Here is a 19360-nt window from a genome sequence, read left to right as displayed (position 1 = left end):
ATACACCTTGAAGTATAAGAGAATGAAGTGAAAGGCTGTTTCACTTACCCCGCCTGGATACACTAGCCCTGCCCCTGCCCCAGCAGAACTGAGCGCATAGAAGGGATGGCTGGGCAGCCTTATCCAAGCACGTGGTCCGAGTCATCAGCTCTGCCCTGACTGACAGACAACACAGGGACCTTCGGTGTGTGGGGCCTGGTGGTCCTGATGTGTCAGAGTGGGGTGGCTAAAAGGCACAGACCCTGTAGGGAGAGAGATGGCGTGGAGCAAAGCAAAGGGTGAGAGTCCACTAACATATTTACTGATTGTAAAAACACAGCAGCAACTGCTGCTCCTTTAATTGTAATCTTAAGCATTTCTGCTACCCTCTTTGATAATGACAAGAAGACAAAAGCGCCCCTTCCATTCACCAAATAAGCATTTTCAAGCCCTCAAATGTGTTGTACTCACTGCAGTGCATCTTAAAAAAAAAATGCCTTCAAGGGATTCACTACCGACTGCCTGACATATGGGCTGGGCCAGTGAACCTCAATTATATGAATCATCTGCTTGGATCACATGAGACCTTAACAAATGAAGAGATCCCAGATGTCAGTGTTGATTGAGAAGGGAAATGTGTCCATAGTAGCATTGATGTGATGCCAATTGCCTAATCACCTCAGTAGTTTCCAAGTCAAAAAATGATTCTGCAAAATTTCTAGGAAGACTGATCGAGAGAAGTGGCTAAATGTTCCACCCTCTCTAAGGCCAAAGAGCCTGCAGCCAAGTTTGTATTTTCAAACAGTAGAGCAGATGGCGCAGCCTTTATTTCCATAGTAAAGCCCTTTGAAAATGTTTTGTCTTATGGTTTTGATTTCAGGCTTCTTTCTCCTTCCCTCCAGCCAACTGATTTTTATGCACTTTGGAAGACTAGAAAATAAATTCTGTAAGAAACTTCAAGGAAGAGTTGGAAATTCCACACTTGTCTTCATTTTTGTATTCTCTTCCACACTTGGGGAGATGTCCTTACATCTCAAGATCTAAGATATGTGAGCCAAGCTGTAATGAAGAAAATGTCTTAAATAGTAATAATTGTATCTATTACTATGTGCCAAATACTGCACCAAGTACTGGAGAAGATACAAGCTAGTCAGGTGAGAAACAGTCCCTTTCCCACATGGGGCTCACAGTTGTAATCCCCATTTTGCAAATGAGGTAACTGAGGAACAGAGAAGAGAAGTGACTTCTCCAAGGTCACACAGCAGACAAGTGGCAAATCTGGGATTAGAACCCATGTCCTTCTGACTCCCAGGCCTGTACACTATCCGTTAGGCCACACTGCTTTTTTCCCTCTTCCAAGATTACCTGTATCTTTAAATAGCCAGCAGGTTTCCTGGCTCCTCGGTTTTTTCCCCTAATAGTGAGAATATCTCTCAGCCCTCCCAGGTCCAGCACCTCTCAGGGGCCAAGCCGGCTAGCATTCAGATGCCCAAGCCACCATTCTGGGTCCCCAGAACCATACAAATGAACAGATTGGAGTATATCTGCCCCTTGCTCAGTTTAGTCCCTGGAATATAAGTGCTTAATAAATATCACCATTATCATAGAAGAAATCTCATTTGAAATCTCATCACAAAATCCAAGCATGGCTTCATTGCACTAAGCCCCTACAGCCAGGAAAGGGTGCTGGTTCAGAAGTTCTAGATGATGCAGAATAACTTCCAGGAGAGAGAAGAAAAGGATGACAAGCAGCAGAGAGAGGGAGCTCTTCAGTCTCTCCTCTCCTGCCACACACAACCCCTTCCGGTGACTCTGCCAGATAATAATGTTGGTATTTGTTAGGCGCTTACTATGTGCAGAGCACTGTTCTAATCAACCACAAGCCCTGGTATGGCTGCGGGGAACGGACTATTGACCCCCATATTGGTCCAATGGTGTGGCCTCTCCATGAATTGTCCCTGATAGGACTAGACTATGGTCTAGTCCTCTAGGCGGTAAGCTCATTTATTCAATTGTATTTATTGAGCACATACTGTGTGCAGAGCACTGTACTAAGGGCTTGATGTGGGCAGGGAATGTGTCTATTAACTGTTATATTGTACTCTCCCAAGTGCTCACTACAATGCTCTGCACACACAAGAAGTGCTCAATAAATGCCACTGATTGATTAATTGATTGATAGGACAGAAGAACCAGCAACTTCTATCCCAACAGGCCTGGGGTCACCAGAGACCAGATTGACACCATGGGCTCTAGAGTGCAGGGCTCAAAGATCAAACAGTCAATGGCATTTAATGAGCTCTTACTGTGTGCTTGGGGTGGTTGGAAGAGTGCAGTGCAACGGAGGTGGTTGACATGTTCCCTGCCTACCAGTGGGTTTATAGGCTTGTGGGAGAGAAAGACATTTAAATAAATTACAGATATGTACATAAATGCTAGGGGTGAATATCAAGTACTTAAAGATCAAATGCAAAGGTGAAACAAAAGGGAGAGGAAACAGGGGAAATGAGAGTTTAGTCAGGGAAGGTTTCTTAGAAAAGAAATGGAGGTTTTGAAGATGGGGAAAGTGGTGGTCTGTAGTGTATGAAGAAGGAGGGAATTTCAGCCCAGAGGGAGGATGTGAGCAAGGGGACTGTGGTAATAATAATAATAATAATAATAATAATGTTGGTATTTGTTAAGCGCTTACTATGTGCCGAGCACTGTTGTAAGCGCTGGGGTAGACACAGGGGAATCAGGTTATCCCACGTGGGGCTCACAGTCTTAATCCCCATTTTACAGATGAGGGAACTGAGGCACTGAGAAGTTAAGTGACTTGCCCAAAGTCACACAGCTGGCAAGTGGCAGAGCTGGGGTTCGAACCCATGACCTCTGACTCCAAAGCCCATGCTCTTTCCAGTGAGCCACGCTGTGATGAGATAGACAAGATCAAGGTACAGTGACTACACATCACCTCTGATGCCACATGTTAACATTGGCCTATTCACTTCAAAGACTCCCCCAACTTGAAGCTGTTCGTTCTGTCCCACCCACCTGAAACATGCATTAATCACCAAATACTCCAAATTAGCTGCTACAGCTCCAGACTTGCTTTTGGAAACAATCATTTAATCAGTGGTATTTACTGAGCACTTACTGTGTGCAGAACACTTAGGAAAGCAGAAAACAAGAGTTGGGAGATACATTTCCTACCTACATCTTGCCCTCTCCATATTCTCTCAATCCCCTCCTTCACTTCACCTCATCTTTGCCCCCTCTCCCAGGAGTCTCCTCATCCTTCTTCCCACACCCCCCAGCCAGGCCGCGCCTCATCCATGGTCCTTTCCCTACATTATCCCTCACCACTGCCCTGTCCCCCTGACCTGCAAGCGGCCTCAGACTGCCCAGGTCATCAGCTATAGGAACAACTTCCGACTTTCCTCCTGCCCCCCTCCAGGATCGTGGGACATTCCATTCTCCATCTGCTGTGGCCATTTTCCTCCCCTTCCCTCTTTCCCTGCAGCCCTACCAAGGTGTGGCTAATTAACTCTCAGGTGAGAAAGACCCAGGTTCATACATTATTACTTTTCAAATGTAAATGTAAATTTCAGTCCCTCCCCTTTCCGGCCACCTCTTCATCTCTCCCATCCTTCCCAGCAGTAGTTCTAGAGGCCTCCTCTCAAAAGCCACCCCCTCCACCTGAGCTTCATAAAGCATTCCTTCACATCTTATCAAAACTCTTGCCCTGGCTTTTTTTCCATCCTTAACAGTCATCTTCAACCGTTTGCTCTCCAATGGCTTCTTCCCCACTGCTTTCAAACATGCCCATGTTTCCCCTATTTCAAAAAAACCTTCCTTTGTCCCCATAGCTCCCTCCAGTTATCACCCCATCTCCCTCCTACCATTTCTCTCCAAAGTCCTTGAGAGAGTTGTGTACATCTGCTGTCTCAAATTCCTCTCCTCCACTTCTCTCCTGACCCTCTATCTGGCTTCCCACTCCTTCACTCCACAGAAACCATCCTCTCAAAGGTCACCAGTGATCTCCTTCTTGCCAAATACAATGGTCTCTATTCCTTCCTAATCCTCCTCTCAGATGCCTCCAATACTGTGGACCACCCCCTTCCCTGGAAACATTATCCAACCTTGGCTTCACTGACACTGTCCTCTTCTGGTTCTCATCTTATATCTCTGGCAGTTCATTCTCAGTCCCCTTCACAGGCTCCTCCTCTGCCTCCTACTACCTATGAGAGTCCCTCAAGGTTCAGTTCTGGGTCCCCTTCTCTCCATTCACACCCACTCTTCTGAAGAACTCATTCACTCCTATGACTTCAACTATACCTCTATGCAGCTGATACCCAAATCTGCATCTCCAGCCCTGATCTCTCTCCCTCTCTCCAGGCTCGCATCTCCCCCCACCTCACACTTAACATGTCTAAAACAGAGCTCCTTATCTTCCCACCCAAACCCTATCCTTCCCTTGACACCATCATCCTTTCTCTCTCAAAAGCCCATAACCTTGGCATTATCCTTGACTCCACTTTCTCATGAAACTCACATATTCAATCTATCACCAAATCCTGTTTGTCCCACCTTCACAACATTGTTAAAATCCGCCTTCTCCTCTCCATCCTAACTGCTACCACATTAATACAATCATTCTTTCTATCCCACCTAGATTACTGCACCAGCTTCCTTGCTGACCTCCCAGGTTCCTCTCTCTCCCCACTCCAGTCTATACTTTCCCCTGATGCCTGAATCATTTTTCTACAAAAATGTTCGGGACACGTCACCTCTTCCTTAAAAAACTCTTCACCATTGGCTATAAAGCACTCCATCACCTTGCCCCCTCCTACCTCACCTCGCTACTCTCCTTCTACAACCCTGCCCACACACTTCACTCTTCTAGTGCTAACCTTCTCACTGTGCCTTGATCTCATCTGTCTTGCCCCCCAACCCCTAGCCCACATCCTGCCTCCTGCCTGGAATTCTCTCCCTCCTCAAATCTGACAATTACTCTCCCCTCCTTCAAAGCCCTATTGAAGGTGCATCTTCTCCAAGAGGCCTTCCTAGACTAAGCCCCACTTTTCCTCATCTCCCAGTCCCTTCTGTGTTTCCCTGATTTGCTCTCTTTTCTCTTCCCCCCTCCTAGACCCTTATTACATATCTGTAATTTTATTTATTTGTATTGATTGCTTCCCCTTTTCTAAACTCTAAGCTTGTTGTGGGTAGGAAATGTCAATGTTTATTGTTGACTTGTACTTTCCCAAGCACTTAGTACATTGCTGTGCACACAGTAAGCACTCAATAAATATGATTGAATAAAAGAATGAACCCTCCCCCCCAGCCCATGAATGAATATTGAGTACGTAAAAAGTACAGATCCAAGTGCAAGGGTGACACGGAAGGGAGAGGGAGTAGGCCACATCTTCTCCAAGTGGATTTAATAATAATAATAATAATAATAATAGCATTTGTTAAGCACTTACTATGTGCAAAGCACTGTTCTAGGTGCTGGGGAGGACACAAGGTGATCAGGTTGTCCCACATGGGGGCTCACAGTCTTCATCCTCATTTTACAGATGAAGTAACTGAGGCACAGAGAAGTTAAGTCACTAGCCCAAAATCACACAGCCGACAAGCGGCTGAGTTGGGATTTGAACCCATGTCCTCTCACTCCCAAGACCATGCTCTTTCCATTGAGCCATGCTGCTCTTTTATCCAATTAAGCCCACTTTTCCCTGGCTCCCTCTGAAGGTCATGAGTTATAATCCCAGATCTCCACCACTTGACTGCTTTGTGACCTTGGGCAAGTAATTTCATTTCATTGAGACTGTGAACCCCATATGGGACAGGGACTGTGTCCAAGCCAATTTGCTTGTATCCACCCTAGCACTGAGTACAGTGCCTGGTGCATATTAAATATTTATCAAATATTATTATTATTCTGCTTGGCCTATGTGCTTGGATCTGTGACCTTTGGACACTTGATATTCGCCCCACCCACAGCACATGTATACATAATTTTAAATTATATATTATAAATATATTTAATTATTCATATTAATGTCTGTCTCCCCCTCGTTATAGGCCAAGAAACTGTTTGCTGATTCTGTTGTACTGTATTCTTCCAAGCATTTAATACAGAACTCTGCACATAGTAAACACTCAGTGAATACCAGTGACTGATTAATTCACAGGGGAAATGAGGGCTTAGTCAGGAACAGCCTCTTGGAGATGTGATTTTAATAAAGCTTTGACAAGAGAGAGAGAGTGGTGATCTGTCATACAGAGACAGGGAGGGAATACCAGGCCAGAAGGAAGGTGTGTGAAAGGGGATCAGCAATGAGATAAACAAATAGCAGCTAGGGAGCAGAGCATGAATTTATGTGATTGCAGGAAGTGGAAATATCTCTTTTACTTTGAGTCTGGGAAAAAGCCCTGGCAGTGACTAACAGGGCTACTTATATTTGTGAAGTTGAGTTTTTCTTTCTGGCTCTTTCAGCCTTTCCCATGTAGTCCAAACAATCACTCCTGATTTCCCCAGTCCTCTCTTGCCAACAAACTGTACTTCAAATCCCCATACTAGCTCCTCTTCTAGGTTCATGCTACTCCTCCAGAAACTTTAATCCAAGGTGATAGCACAAGCCTCAGGGAAGGCAGTGAAAAACTGGGTTGACTGGATCTCCTCTGACAAAGACCATCTTCTTAGAAGGCTCTCCCACTGCTGTCACTAGCTAGAGACGGCGTATAGGGGAGGTAGAGGTCATGGAAGGAAAGCCGCAGCAGAGGTTGCATCCCCACGGTGCACTGCTTGGGGACAGGTGCCTATGGGAGATGCCTCACTCATCAACCGCATCCTCAGTTTCAGGTTGAAATGCAGGTCCCCTGACTCCCAGCACGGTGTAGTGGATAGAGTACAGGTCTAGGAGTCAGATGATCATGGGTTCTAATCCCGGATCCACCACTTGTCTGCCATAAGGCCTTGGGCAACTCCATTTCTCTGTGCCTTAGTTACTTCAGCTGCAAAATGGGGATGGAAACTGTGAGCCCCACGTGGGGTAAAGACACTGTCCAACCCAATTTTCTTGTGTCCACCCCAGTGCTTGGAACAGTGCCTAGTACATAATAAGCACTTAACAGATACCATTATTATTATTGTCCTCATCAACAAATCATTGGTACCCATTGAGCACTTTCCATGTGCAGAACACTAATAAGCAAAGACTCCAGCCCCTTCATTCTCCCAGGACTCCCCCAATAAACATTTCTTCCCTTCCCCAGGGTGTCCTTAATAATAATAATGCTTGATACTTGTTAAGCCCTTGCTATGTGCCAGGCACTCTCCTAAACTCTGGGGTAGATATAAAGTGATTGGGTTGCACACAGTCCCTGTCCCACAGGGGGCATCCAGTTTTCATCCCCATTTTACAGATGAGGTAACTGAGGCATAGAGAAGTGAAATGATTTGCCCAAGGCCCCACAGAAGACAAACGGCGGATCCAGGATTAGAACCCAGGTCCCTCTGACTGGCAGGTCAGTGCTTTGTCCAGTAGGGCAGGCTGCTTCCTGCCCCTTTCACCCCTGAATTTAAACCCAGGAAAGTCATGTTATTGAAAGCCTCAGAACCCACTTAGAGGTTTTTCACCCTGTTTGTCTTACATTGTAAGAGCTGAAGATGTGCCTAAACCACCTTTTGTGTTCTCTCCAATGCGGGAGATTCAGTCATTGCTCACACAAAGACTAATCAATACCTGGCTTCATTTAACTAAATCGCTGACTTTTCCGAGTCAGCAAGACCAGGTGACCCCATTAACCCCCAAGTACCTTCCTTGGCCTCCACCCTCATTGACCATTGACCAGCCATTTAAGAGTGCATGACCTCTTGTTCCTCAATTAACTCCCAGAATTCCAAATGTTTCTTTCTGAGACATAGAAAGACTCCAAATCATTTTCCAAGCAAACACTTCCCTGCTGTATGAACCCAGTGGTTTCTCGGACCAGGTAGAACCACTGGGAGGGGGAAAGTTTTATCTTTTCCATGACGATCAGATTCAGATCATTTGCTGCAAGTAAGTGACCACCCTAATAAATGAAGTTACCGGTGAGGAAAAGGCTTCAGAGCAACAGAGGAAGGAAGATTGTTAGCATCAGTCTGTTGATAATTATAGCAATTTGATATTTGTTGTGGGATTGCTGGAGATTGATTCAAGCTTTTGGAACAAAAGCTGTGAATAGCCCCCAGAGACATTAAAACAGACTTTGAAGCAGTGACTTACTCATGGTGGGAGCTGGATCTGAAACACGTTGTAAACAGCCTCTAAAGGCTGTTATCCTATTCGAGAATTATCAGGACTTTCAAGTTTTTCCCCTGCCAATTTTTCTGGATGAAGACTAAAACTCTGCCCCAAATAAAATTAATCTGCTTTAATGAAAATCAAATAAAATGACTTACTCTATGCCATGAGTCTTCATCATCATCACTGTGGGAAGCAGTCTAGCCAAAAGCCTGTCAGTGCCCCCTACACCTCTTGTCCTTTGTCTTCCTTTTCAGGCCTCTTCTAAGATACTACAGAGAGTCCATGGGAAGTGGACAGACTCCAAGGCCCCCGCAGATTTCATTCTGTCAGAAGAGAGGGTGTTACGGAATAACTGCTAGTTCCTGCAGGATACCCAGTTTACACAACTAAAGCCCAATGTGTCAGCAAATCGTGTATTTACAGCTGTTTCCCAGATTTACATCCATCCCTATAAATAGCATTGGCATGTCAGCTAAAAATCAAGGGACCAAATAGTCCCTCTGTTCTATGGAAAGACTTTGTCACTGAACAAGCATTACCATCAACTTTGAGCACTTTAAACACAGATCAAGATATCTATTCCCTTGCCTCCTGAGAGGAGAATGGAGGCAGAGTTGCCAGTTCCTGGCTTCAGAGCTCCAGAGGAGAATCCGCAACCTCCATTAATAAGGGCTTTTCTCATCGGCAATTCTTTATTTTGTCTAACCTAACTCCCTTAGGCTGCAGTTGAAGTCCATATCCTCTTGTTGTAGCCTCAGTGGCTTTTAAAACAGCATGACTGAGTAAATAATCATGGGCCTGGGAGTTGAAAGGACCTGTGTTCTAATACCCAATCTGCTACTTGTCTACTTACCTTGGGCAAGTCACTTAACTTCCCTGCACCTCAGTTACCTCATCTGCAAAATGGGGATTAAGACTGTGAGCCCCATGTGGAACATGAACTGTGTTCAACTTGATTAGTTTGTATCTACCCCAGTGCTTAGAAGAGTGCTTGGCACGTGTTAAGCACATAATAATAATAATAATAATAATAATGGCATTTGTTAAGCACTTACTATGTGCTGAGCACTGTTCTAAGAGCTGGAGTAGATACAGGGTAAACAGATTGTCCCACTTGGGGCTCACATTTTTTAATCCCCATTTTTACAGATGAGGTAACAGGCACAGAGAAGTTAAGTGACTTGCCCAAGGTCACACAGCAGACAAGTGGCAGAGCTGGGATTAGAACCCACGACCTCTTACTCCCAAGCCCATGCTCTTTTCAATAAGCCATGCTGCTTCTCTAACAAAGATTATCGTTATTATTTAAAGGATGAAGTAGTAAACAAGCTCTCTCTTGTTCATTTTCTCTCTCAATTTACTTGCCATTTCAAAGGGGAGAGAAAAGTGAAAGCCAGCCATTCATCAACATTACTCTCCTATTTAGACTATGAGCCCCATGTGGGACAGGGCCTGTGTCCAAGTGACTATACTGTATCTACCCCAGCACTTTTTTAATGCATTTGTTAAGCATTAACTATGCACCAGGAACTGTACTAAGCACTGGGATAGATACAGGTTTGTCAGGTTAGACACTGTACATGTTCCACATGGAGCTCACAGTCTTAATCCCCATTTAAAATATGAGGTAACTGAGACACACTGAAGGGAAATGACTTGCCCAAGGTCACTCAGTAGGCAAGTGGCGGAGGTGGGATTAGAACCCAGATCCTTCTGACTCTGAGGCTTGGCCGGCCTGTATTCATAAAGCCAAGTTGCTTTTTCGGTTCTTGGCACATAGAAAGCACTTAAGTGCCATAATCATTAAGCATCCTAAGGCCATTTTTTTAAAAGTAATATTGTTTACTACAGTCCTCTACTTGGTTCGTTGACATGAATTGGGTGGATATCAGTGGTGGATCTTGTATTCTTCTGTGCTTAGATCTAATTTAGATACTCATCTCTAGACTGTAAACTGGTGGTCAGGGAATGTGTCTATCAACTCGGTTGCATTGTATTCTTGCAAGTGCTGAATACAGAGCCCTCCGCATAGAACGCACTGAACAAATACTAATGTTTGATTGATTTGGTTGATTAATTTGATTAATTTGGAGTTGTAGGCTTTAGAAAAGGGGTGGAGGTGTTCCTTACTGGAGGGCAGGAATCATGTCTACCAAACCTATTGGGCCTCTACTCCATCCTAATCCCCCTAGATAGCTGCCTTCAACATTGTGGACTAACCCCTTTTCTTAGAAACATTATCCAGTCTTGGCTATATTGACACTGTCCTCTACTAGTTTTCCTTCCTAGCTTTCTAATTCCTCTTTCTAAATCTCTTTCAATGACTCTTCCTCTGTCTCCCACCCCTTAACTGAGGGACTCCCTTAAGGCTCAGTTCTGGGTCCCCTTCTACCTGAACCCACTCCCTTGGAGAACTCATTCTCTCCCATAGCTTCAATTACCATCTCTATGCAGATGATTCCCAAATCTACATCTCAAGACTTGACCTCTCACCTTCTCTGCAGTCTCACATTCCCTCCTGCCTTCAGGACATCTCTTCTTGAATGTCCAGCCAACATTTCAAAATTAACATGTATGAAACTGAAGTTCTTCCCACTCAAACCCTTCCTCCCGGAGACATTCCTGTCACAGTAGACAGCATCACCATCCTCCCTGTTTCACAGATGGGTAATTTTGGTATTATCCTTTACTCATGTCTCTCATTCAGTGCACTTATTCAATGTGTCACCAAATCCTGTTGGTTCTCCTTTCACACAATTGCTAAAATCCACCCTTTCCTCTCCAACGAAATGACTACCACACTGAATCAAGCACTTATCAATTTCCCATTTTTACTACTGCATTGGCCTCCTTGCTGACCTCCCTACCTACTGTCTCTCCTCTCACCGATTTATACTTCACTTTGCTTCCCAGATCAGTTTTCTAAAAAAAGTTCATTCAATGTTTCCCCCCTCCTCAAAAACTTAAAATGGTTGTTCATCCACCACCATATCAAATAGAAACTCCTTACCATGGGCTTTATCAACTCAATAAGCTTACCTTCATGCCTAACCTTACTGAATTCCAACTATAACCCAACCTATGTATTTCACTTCCCTAACATCAACCTACTTGCTTTCCCTCGATCTCATCTGTCTCCTCTCCTACCCCTTGCCCACATCCTTCCTCTGGCCCTCCCTGTTTCATGTCTGACAGACCACAACTCTCCCCATCTTCTAAGCCTTACTGAAATCCCATCTCCTCCAAGAGGCCTTCCCTAACTATGCCCTCACTTTCTCTTTTCATTCAATAGTATTTATTGAGAGCTTACTATATGCCGAGCACTGTACTAGGCACTTAGAATGTACGAATCGGTAACAGGTAGAGACAGTCCCTGCCCTTTGACAGGCTTACAGTCTAATCGGGGGAGACAGACAGACAAAAACAATAGCAATAAATAGATTCAAGGAGATGAACATCTCATTAAAACAATAGCAAATAAAATAGAATCAAGGTGAAGTACATCTCATTAACAAAATAAGTAGGGTAATGAAAATATATACAGTTGAGCGGATGAGTACAGTGCTGAGGTGAGGGGAAAGGAGCAGGGTAGGAGCAGAGAGAAAGGGGGAAAAAGAGGGCTTAGCTGAGGAGAAGTGAAGGGAGGGTAGAGGGGGAGCAGAGGGAGCAGAGGGAAAAGGGGAGCTCAATCTGGGAAGGCCTCTTGGAGGTGGTGAGCTTTAAGTAGCGTTTTGAAGAGGGGAAGAGAATTAGATTGTCTGAGGTGAGGAGGGAGGGCATTCCAGGACCGCGGGAGGAAGTGGCCCAGGGGTCGACGGCGGGATAGGTGAGAACAGGGGACGGTGAGGAGGTGGGCGGCAGAGGAGCGCAGCGTGTGGGGTGGGCAGTAAAAAGAGAGAAGGGAGGAGAGGTAGGAAGGGGCAGGGTGATGGAGAGCCTTGAAGTCTAGAGTGAGAAGTTTTTGTTTCGTGTGGAGGTTGATAGGCAACCACTGGAGGTTTTTAAGAAGGGGAGTGACATGCCCAGAGCGTTTCTGCAGGAAGATGAGCCCGGCAGCGGAGTGAAGAATAGACTGGAGCAGGGAGAGAGAAGAGGAAGGGGGATCAGAGAGAAGGCTGGCACAATAATCCAGCCGGGATATTATGAGAGCCTGTAACAGTAAGATAGCCGTTTGGGTGGAGAGGAAAGGGAGGATCTTGGCGATACTATAAAGGTGAGACCGGCAGGTTTTGGTTACGGATCCGATGTGTGGGGTGAACGAGAGAGCCAAGTCAAAGATGACACCGAGGCTGTGGGCCTGAGAGATGAGATGGATGGTCGTACCATCCACAGTGATAGGGAAGTCAGGAAGAGGACAGGGCTTGGGAGGGAAGATGAGGAGTACATACTTGGATCTGTACCACTTAAGCACTTGATATTCATTCCATCCTCTGCCCCGCAGTACTTAAGTACATATATCCCTATATTATTTCATTTCCCCTTTGTGTAGTTTATTTTAATGTCTATCTTTCCCCTCTAGACTGTAAGTTCGTCGTGGGCAGAGATAGTGTCTACCATTTCTATTATATTTTACTCTCCTCTAAGTGTTTAGCATCTGAACACAATAGGCACTCAGTAAATACCAAGGATGAATTGAATTGATTAAAAAAATTCATTGTCCAACACCAGCCAAATAACCTGAAAATTAACTTCTGGATTTGGACAGAGGAAGTGAGGAAATAAAAGAGGGTGAGGAAGAAGGAGAGTGAGGTGGAAAGAAAGAGATAGCAGGAAAGGAGGGGGAAGAAAGAGGAAGAAAGGAAAGGAGGAAGAGAAGGGAGAGCTGAAATAATTTTTCAAACACTTTAGAGATCTGCAACCTATGACAATACTAAACCCTGGAAACAAACACCAGCTGGTATTTACTGAAAGTATATTGTATCTGATAAGTCCAAATCAGTTTTATTGTTATTATTGTATTTGCTAAGTGCTTATTATGTACCAAGCACTGGGGTAGATTCAAGTTAATCAAGTTGAACACAGTCCCTCCCCCATTTGGGGCTCATGGTTTAGGTAGGAAGTAATATAATAATGTTGGTATTTGTTAAGCACTTACTATGTGCAGAGCACTGTTCAAAGCGCTGGGGTAGATACAGAGTCATCAGGTTGTCCCATGTGGGGCTCACAGTTTTCATCCTCATTTTACAGATGAGGTCACTGAGGCACAGAGAAGTTAAGTGATTTGCCCACAGTCACACAGCTGACGTGGCGGAGCAGGGATTTGAACCCATGACCTCTGACTCCCAAGCCCGGGCTCTTTCCACTGAGCCATGCTGCTTCCCTAGAGCAGATGCTGAGTCTCCATTTTACAAATGAGGACAATGAAGCCCAGAGAAGTGAATAGACTTGCCCAAGGCCACATAACAGACAAGTGGCAGAACTGGATTAGAACCGGGGCCTCTGACTCCCAGATCCCTGCTCTTTCCATTAGGCCATGCTGCTCCTTATTGTAACTATTGGACATTGATCAGCCCTTACTCAGGTGACAAGGAGCATAAAACTGTAATTCCTATGGTATTTAGCTTTGCCTTTTTCTTTTTATGTTGTTTTCTTTGTGTGCCTTCCACACCACTGTCCCCACCCCCCTTTTTTTCTTAGCTTCATGTCATTCATTCAATCATATTTATTGAGTGCTTCCTGTGTCCCTTGAAGCCCAGTGATGTGGTCTATTTTTAATCTGGATACTCTTTCCCAGTAGTGGAAAAATCACTGGTTTGGGATTCAGAGGAAATGGATTCTAATCCTGCCTCTGCCACTTGTCTGCTGTGTGATTTTAGGCAAGTCACCTAACTTTTCCGTGCCTTAGTTACCTCATCTGTAAAATGAGGCTCAAGACTGTGAGTCTCATGTGGGACAGGGACGGTGCCTAACCTGATTACCTCGTATTACTCCAGTGCTCAACAAATACTGTAATTTTTATTATTATCATTTCCTTTTGCATGCAGTATGCGCTTAATAAATGCTACTATTGTCCTATTTATTGAGTTTCCACTAGTACTTACTGAGTATGAGTACCAGTACCAATTTTAAATATATATAATTTATATATGTAATAATATTTAAAATGGATCTAATGTTCCAAGAAGACAATGCTCCAGATAAAGCTATTTTCCCCAGGAGCAAAACCAATGTGCAGATCATGATGGTATTTTTGCTAAAGCCATTCAGGGATGATCTATCTGGTAATACACAAAGTTTCACAGCTAGCAGGGTAGAATTCCTGGGCACAGTGCACTAGCGAATGATTTCATATGCTTTGTCCCAGGTAAAGGTCAAGGTGTAGGGGTGTAGGGTTAGGATGGGCAAGGGAAGGGAATGTTGGAAAGGTATTGGGAGCTCTGATAGGATGAATAATAATAATAATTAATAACTAATCTTTGTTAAGTGCTTACTATGTGCCAAGCCTCATACTAAGTGCTGGGGGGGGAATGCAAGCAAAAACTGAGTTGGTCATGGTGTCTATCCCACAATGGGCTCATTGTATTAATCCCCATTTTACAGATAAAGTAACTGAGGCACAGAGAAGGGAAGTGACTTACCAAGTAGCCAAGAAGATAAGTGGCAAAGCTGGAATTAGAACCCATAACCTGATGACTCCCAGGCCTGTGCTCTACCCACTAAGCCATGGCTGAGGGTGGGCACGGGTAGGAGGCTTCATTCCAAAGGTGTTAAAATCATTATCTGATATGGGCCTGCCTTCCAGTTAGAACCAGTCAGAACCAGCACTGCCATTCTGGATGGGTGGTGGTAGTAGAGGTAGTAAAATGGCCCATTCTGGGCTTATTCTTCTCATTATTATTGTTGTTATTCTATTTCTTAAGCACCTATAAGTGTCAGGCCCCGGGACAGATGCAATACAATCTACCCCAACACTTAGAACAGTGCTCTGCACATAGTAAGCACTTAAGAAATACCAACATTATTATTATTAGACCATAAACCCGTCAATGGGCAGGGACTGTCTCTATCTGTTGCCGATTTGTACATTCCAAGCGTTTAGTACAGTGTTCTGCACATAGTAAGCACTCAATAAATACTATTGGTCATGGTCATGGGTTCAAATCCCGGCTCTGCCACTTGTCAGCTGTGTGACTGTGGGCTAGTCATTTAACTTCTCTGTGGCTCAGTTACCTCATCTGTAAAATGGGGATTAACTGTGAGCCTCACATGGGACAACCTGATGACCCTCTATCTACCCTAGCACTTAGAACAGTGTTCTGCACATAGTAAGCACTTAACAAATACCAACATTATTATTACTATTATTATTGAATGAATACAATCAGATTGTACCCAGAGCTCACAGTCGAAGAAGGAAAAACTGGTATTTTAATCCATATTTTACAAATAAGATAAATGAGGCACAGGAAAGTTATGTGATTTGCCCAAGGGCACCTGGAGGGCAAGTGGCAAAAAGCTGGGATTACAAACCAGATCCTCTAATCTTCAGTTCTGGAGTCCTTCCACAGGACCACCCTGCTGGGATGGGCTTCTGCTTTAGTGATGGCTGTTACCCACCACCAAATCTACCGATTGGGAGGTCCCAAGCCTGTAAGCCCAAATCTGTGCACCTGTTCTGGTCAGAGAACTCAAGGTTAGTAAAAGTGGCTGCTATTGCTCACCCCTGTCTTCCCACTTCAACATCCCTCCCCTACACAGCAAAGTAGCGGGGCAACAATAGGAACATCCTACAAAACCCCTCACACTCTAATTATCCCTTCTGGAGGACTCAAATGGATCTCAAACAATCAAAGGTAAGTCAGAACCCAAAACTCAAGGACTGTGCTGTCTAACTCCATGCATCTGGTCACCTTGGGCACCTCCCTCCCCTGTTTCACCACCCCTGTCCCCGCTATCACAAGACAGAGCCTTTGGAGATTTCTTATTTATTTATATTAATATCTGTCTCCCCCTCTAGACTGTAAATTCATTGTGGGCAGATAATGTGACTGTTTATTCTTATAATGTAATCTCCCAAGCGTTTAGTACAATGCTTTGTACACAGTAAATGCTCAATAAACACAATGGAATAATAATTAACAATAAAAATAATTCTGGTACTTGTTAAGTGCTTTCTATTTGCCTGGCACTATACTAAGCGCTGGATTGGATATAAGGAAATCAGGTCAGACTCAGTCCCTGTCCCATGTGGGGCTCACAATCTCAATCCCCATTTTACAGATGAAGTAACTAAGGCCTAGAGAAGTGAAGTGATTCACCTAAGGTCACACAGCAGACAAGAGGCAGAGCTGGGGTTAGAACTCATGACCTAAATGAATCCTAATCAATATTTCCCTGAGGGTGACCGGGTGGTGGTTAATAATAATGATAATAATGATAATGGAATTTGTTAAGCACTTACTATGTGCCAGGCACTCTACTCAGTGCTGGGATAGACACAAACAAATGAAGTCGGACACAGTCCCTGTCCCATGTGGGGCTCACAGTCTCAATCTCCAGTTTACAGATGAGGTAACTGTGGCACAGAGAAGTGAAGTGACTTTCCCAAAGTCACACAGCAGACAAGTGGCAGAGTTGGGATTAGAACCCATGGCCTTCTTACTCACAGGACCATGCTCTATCCACTACACCATGCCGCTACTCAAAAGTTGTGTACTTCTTTCCAAAGTTGCTCAAAGGATGAACAGCACTTGGTCGTTCCCTAGCTCTCCAAAACACAGGGATGTGAACTGTGAGTGACCGAGTTAAACAGGGCAAATAGCATTGCGCAGCAATCGAGTCTCCAAAATCCCTGGCAGTCTGAACTGTGGAATTTGAGAAGTGGCATATGAGTTCCTACACCCTTCTCTCACAATACATCACTAATGCAGTGAGGTCAAAGCCTTGTATCCATTACTAATGCCACACAGAGGATTACAGAGAAGAGAAAGTTCAGAAATAGGGAAACAAATAGATTAGGGGCCAGGAGAGAAAAATCAGCAGGCCAGACCTTGAAAGAGCCTCACTGGCTTTTTTTCCTCTGTGGAGCTTCTGTGGAGTTAGGTTTTGAACTAATAACACAAAAATTCTGGAGGGAACAGCATAAAGAGAGGAACAAAAATCAAGAAAGTTTGGAAAGAAACCATTTGCTAGGAACAGAACACCACCACCCTTCTCCTTCAAACTAGATGGCCAGTGACAGTGACAGAACCCAACGATTCCAGGCAGCCCTTAGCAATCCCAGAAATAACAGATATACATGACCTTGTGAGTGTTTTGTGAATTACGCAATGTAACATATTGATGTCATGTAGAAACTTTTACAGAAAGTAATAGAAACAACATGGCCCGGTGGAAAGGGCAAGGACGTGGGAGTCCGAAGCACCTGGGTTCTTATCCTGGATCAGCCAATTGTCTGCTGCATGACCCTGGGCTAGTCGGCTAACTCCTCGGTGCCTCAATTTCCTCATCTATGAAATGGGAATTAGGACTGTGAACCCCATATGGGACAGGGACTGGGTCCAACCTGATTATCTTGTGTCTCCCCCACCCCTTAGTACAGTGCTTGGCATGTTGTAAGGGTTTAATAAATGCCAATTAAAAAAAAAACTAGGTATATAATTGGTGTGAGGGTGTGACCTCTAACTCCTTCCCTCTACTCAGACCCATGTCCTTCCCTTCTGACTCTTGTCAACTCGGGTACTCTTGAGAGCCATGAAACTCAGAGGGCAGAGGCTGGTCATGAAATAAAATTCCCAACATATTGTTGTCTAGGGTCAGATCAGTACCCTACAGTTCCCCTACAGTAGTTTTCATGTCCCTAGAAGCAGCATGGAGTAGTGGATAGAGCATGGGCCTGGGAGTCAGAAGGGCATGAGTTCTAATCTCAGCTCCACCACTTGTCTGTTGGGTGACCTTGGGCAAGTCACTTCACTTCTCTGCACCTCAGTTACCTCATCTGAAACTGGGGTTTGAGAGTGTGAGCATCACGTGGGACAGGGACTGCATCCAACCCAATTTGCTTATATCCACTCCAGGGTTAAGCACAGTGCCTGGTACATAGTAAGTGCCCAACAAATACCACAGTTATTATTATTGTTATACTTTGGGATGTTCCCGAAGTGCCCCAACAAAAACCTATAGCACCTATGCTCTGGCCCTTGAAGCCACTCAGTGCTTTCTATTCATGCTGTCACTGCACCATTAACACCTCCCCTAGTCATGTACTTATGTAGAGGAGAGCTCATTCCCCATCAGTTATTTTTGGGATGACACCCAAGGAAGCCTGTGAAGATAGACAAGTAGATAAATCCCTCTCCTTAAGAAGACACAGAAAATTGACACCAACTTGCTGGAAAGAAAAGATAACATTGTAAATTCACTGAGGGCAGGGAATGTGCTTGCCAACTCTGCTATATTGTACTATCCCAAGTGCTTAGTACTGTGCTTTGCACATAGCAAAGGCTCAATAAATATCTTTGATGATGGTGATGATGATGGTGATGATGATAACATCAGAAGGAAATGCCCTGTTTGGGTACGTGGAAAATATTCCTTACAGGGTAAAGACAACACAGCAAAGGATATAATGAATCTTGAACATGTTTCTTTTGAATAGACTTTGTTACAGAGGCAGCGCTTTATAAATAGACAAGCTTCTCTACTCACTGACTCAAGAAGTGAACAAGGATTATTTGGACACTCAGATTCAATGGAAAATATTTCTATTTGCTTCAAGTAGTGAGAAAAATGAATCTACAATATTCAAGTTCATTTGACCATTTTAAATGTTTAATGAAATTTATAAAATTGACTTTCCTAAGGGAACTGTGGATCCAGCAAAACAATGAATTGTGGCAAAATGACTTCAAGTTGGAAAACATTAGCAAAGCTTATAGTATGACTGATAAAGAAGGGAAAGCTATGGATCCTCTAGAATCATAGTGATAAAAACTGGAAATACCTGGTTACACTAGCCCAGTTGACCCCCTGCATAATGATCATCAGTCGATCAAACAATGATAGTTTTCTAGAGCTTACTATAAGTAGAGCACTGTATTAAGCACTTGAGAGACTACAATACAGCAGGTAGGTGTGATCTTCACCTTCAAGGAGCTTACAATCTA

Source organism: Ornithorhynchus anatinus, chromosome 1, assembly GCF_004115215.2.
Source record: "Ornithorhynchus anatinus isolate Pmale09 chromosome 1, mOrnAna1.pri.v4, whole genome shotgun sequence".
In the NCBI taxonomy this organism is placed as follows: Eukaryota; Metazoa; Chordata; class Mammalia; order Monotremata; family Ornithorhynchidae; genus Ornithorhynchus; species Ornithorhynchus anatinus.
The sequence above is the reverse complement of the archived record's forward strand: the minus strand, read 5'-3'. Positions refer to the sequence as shown.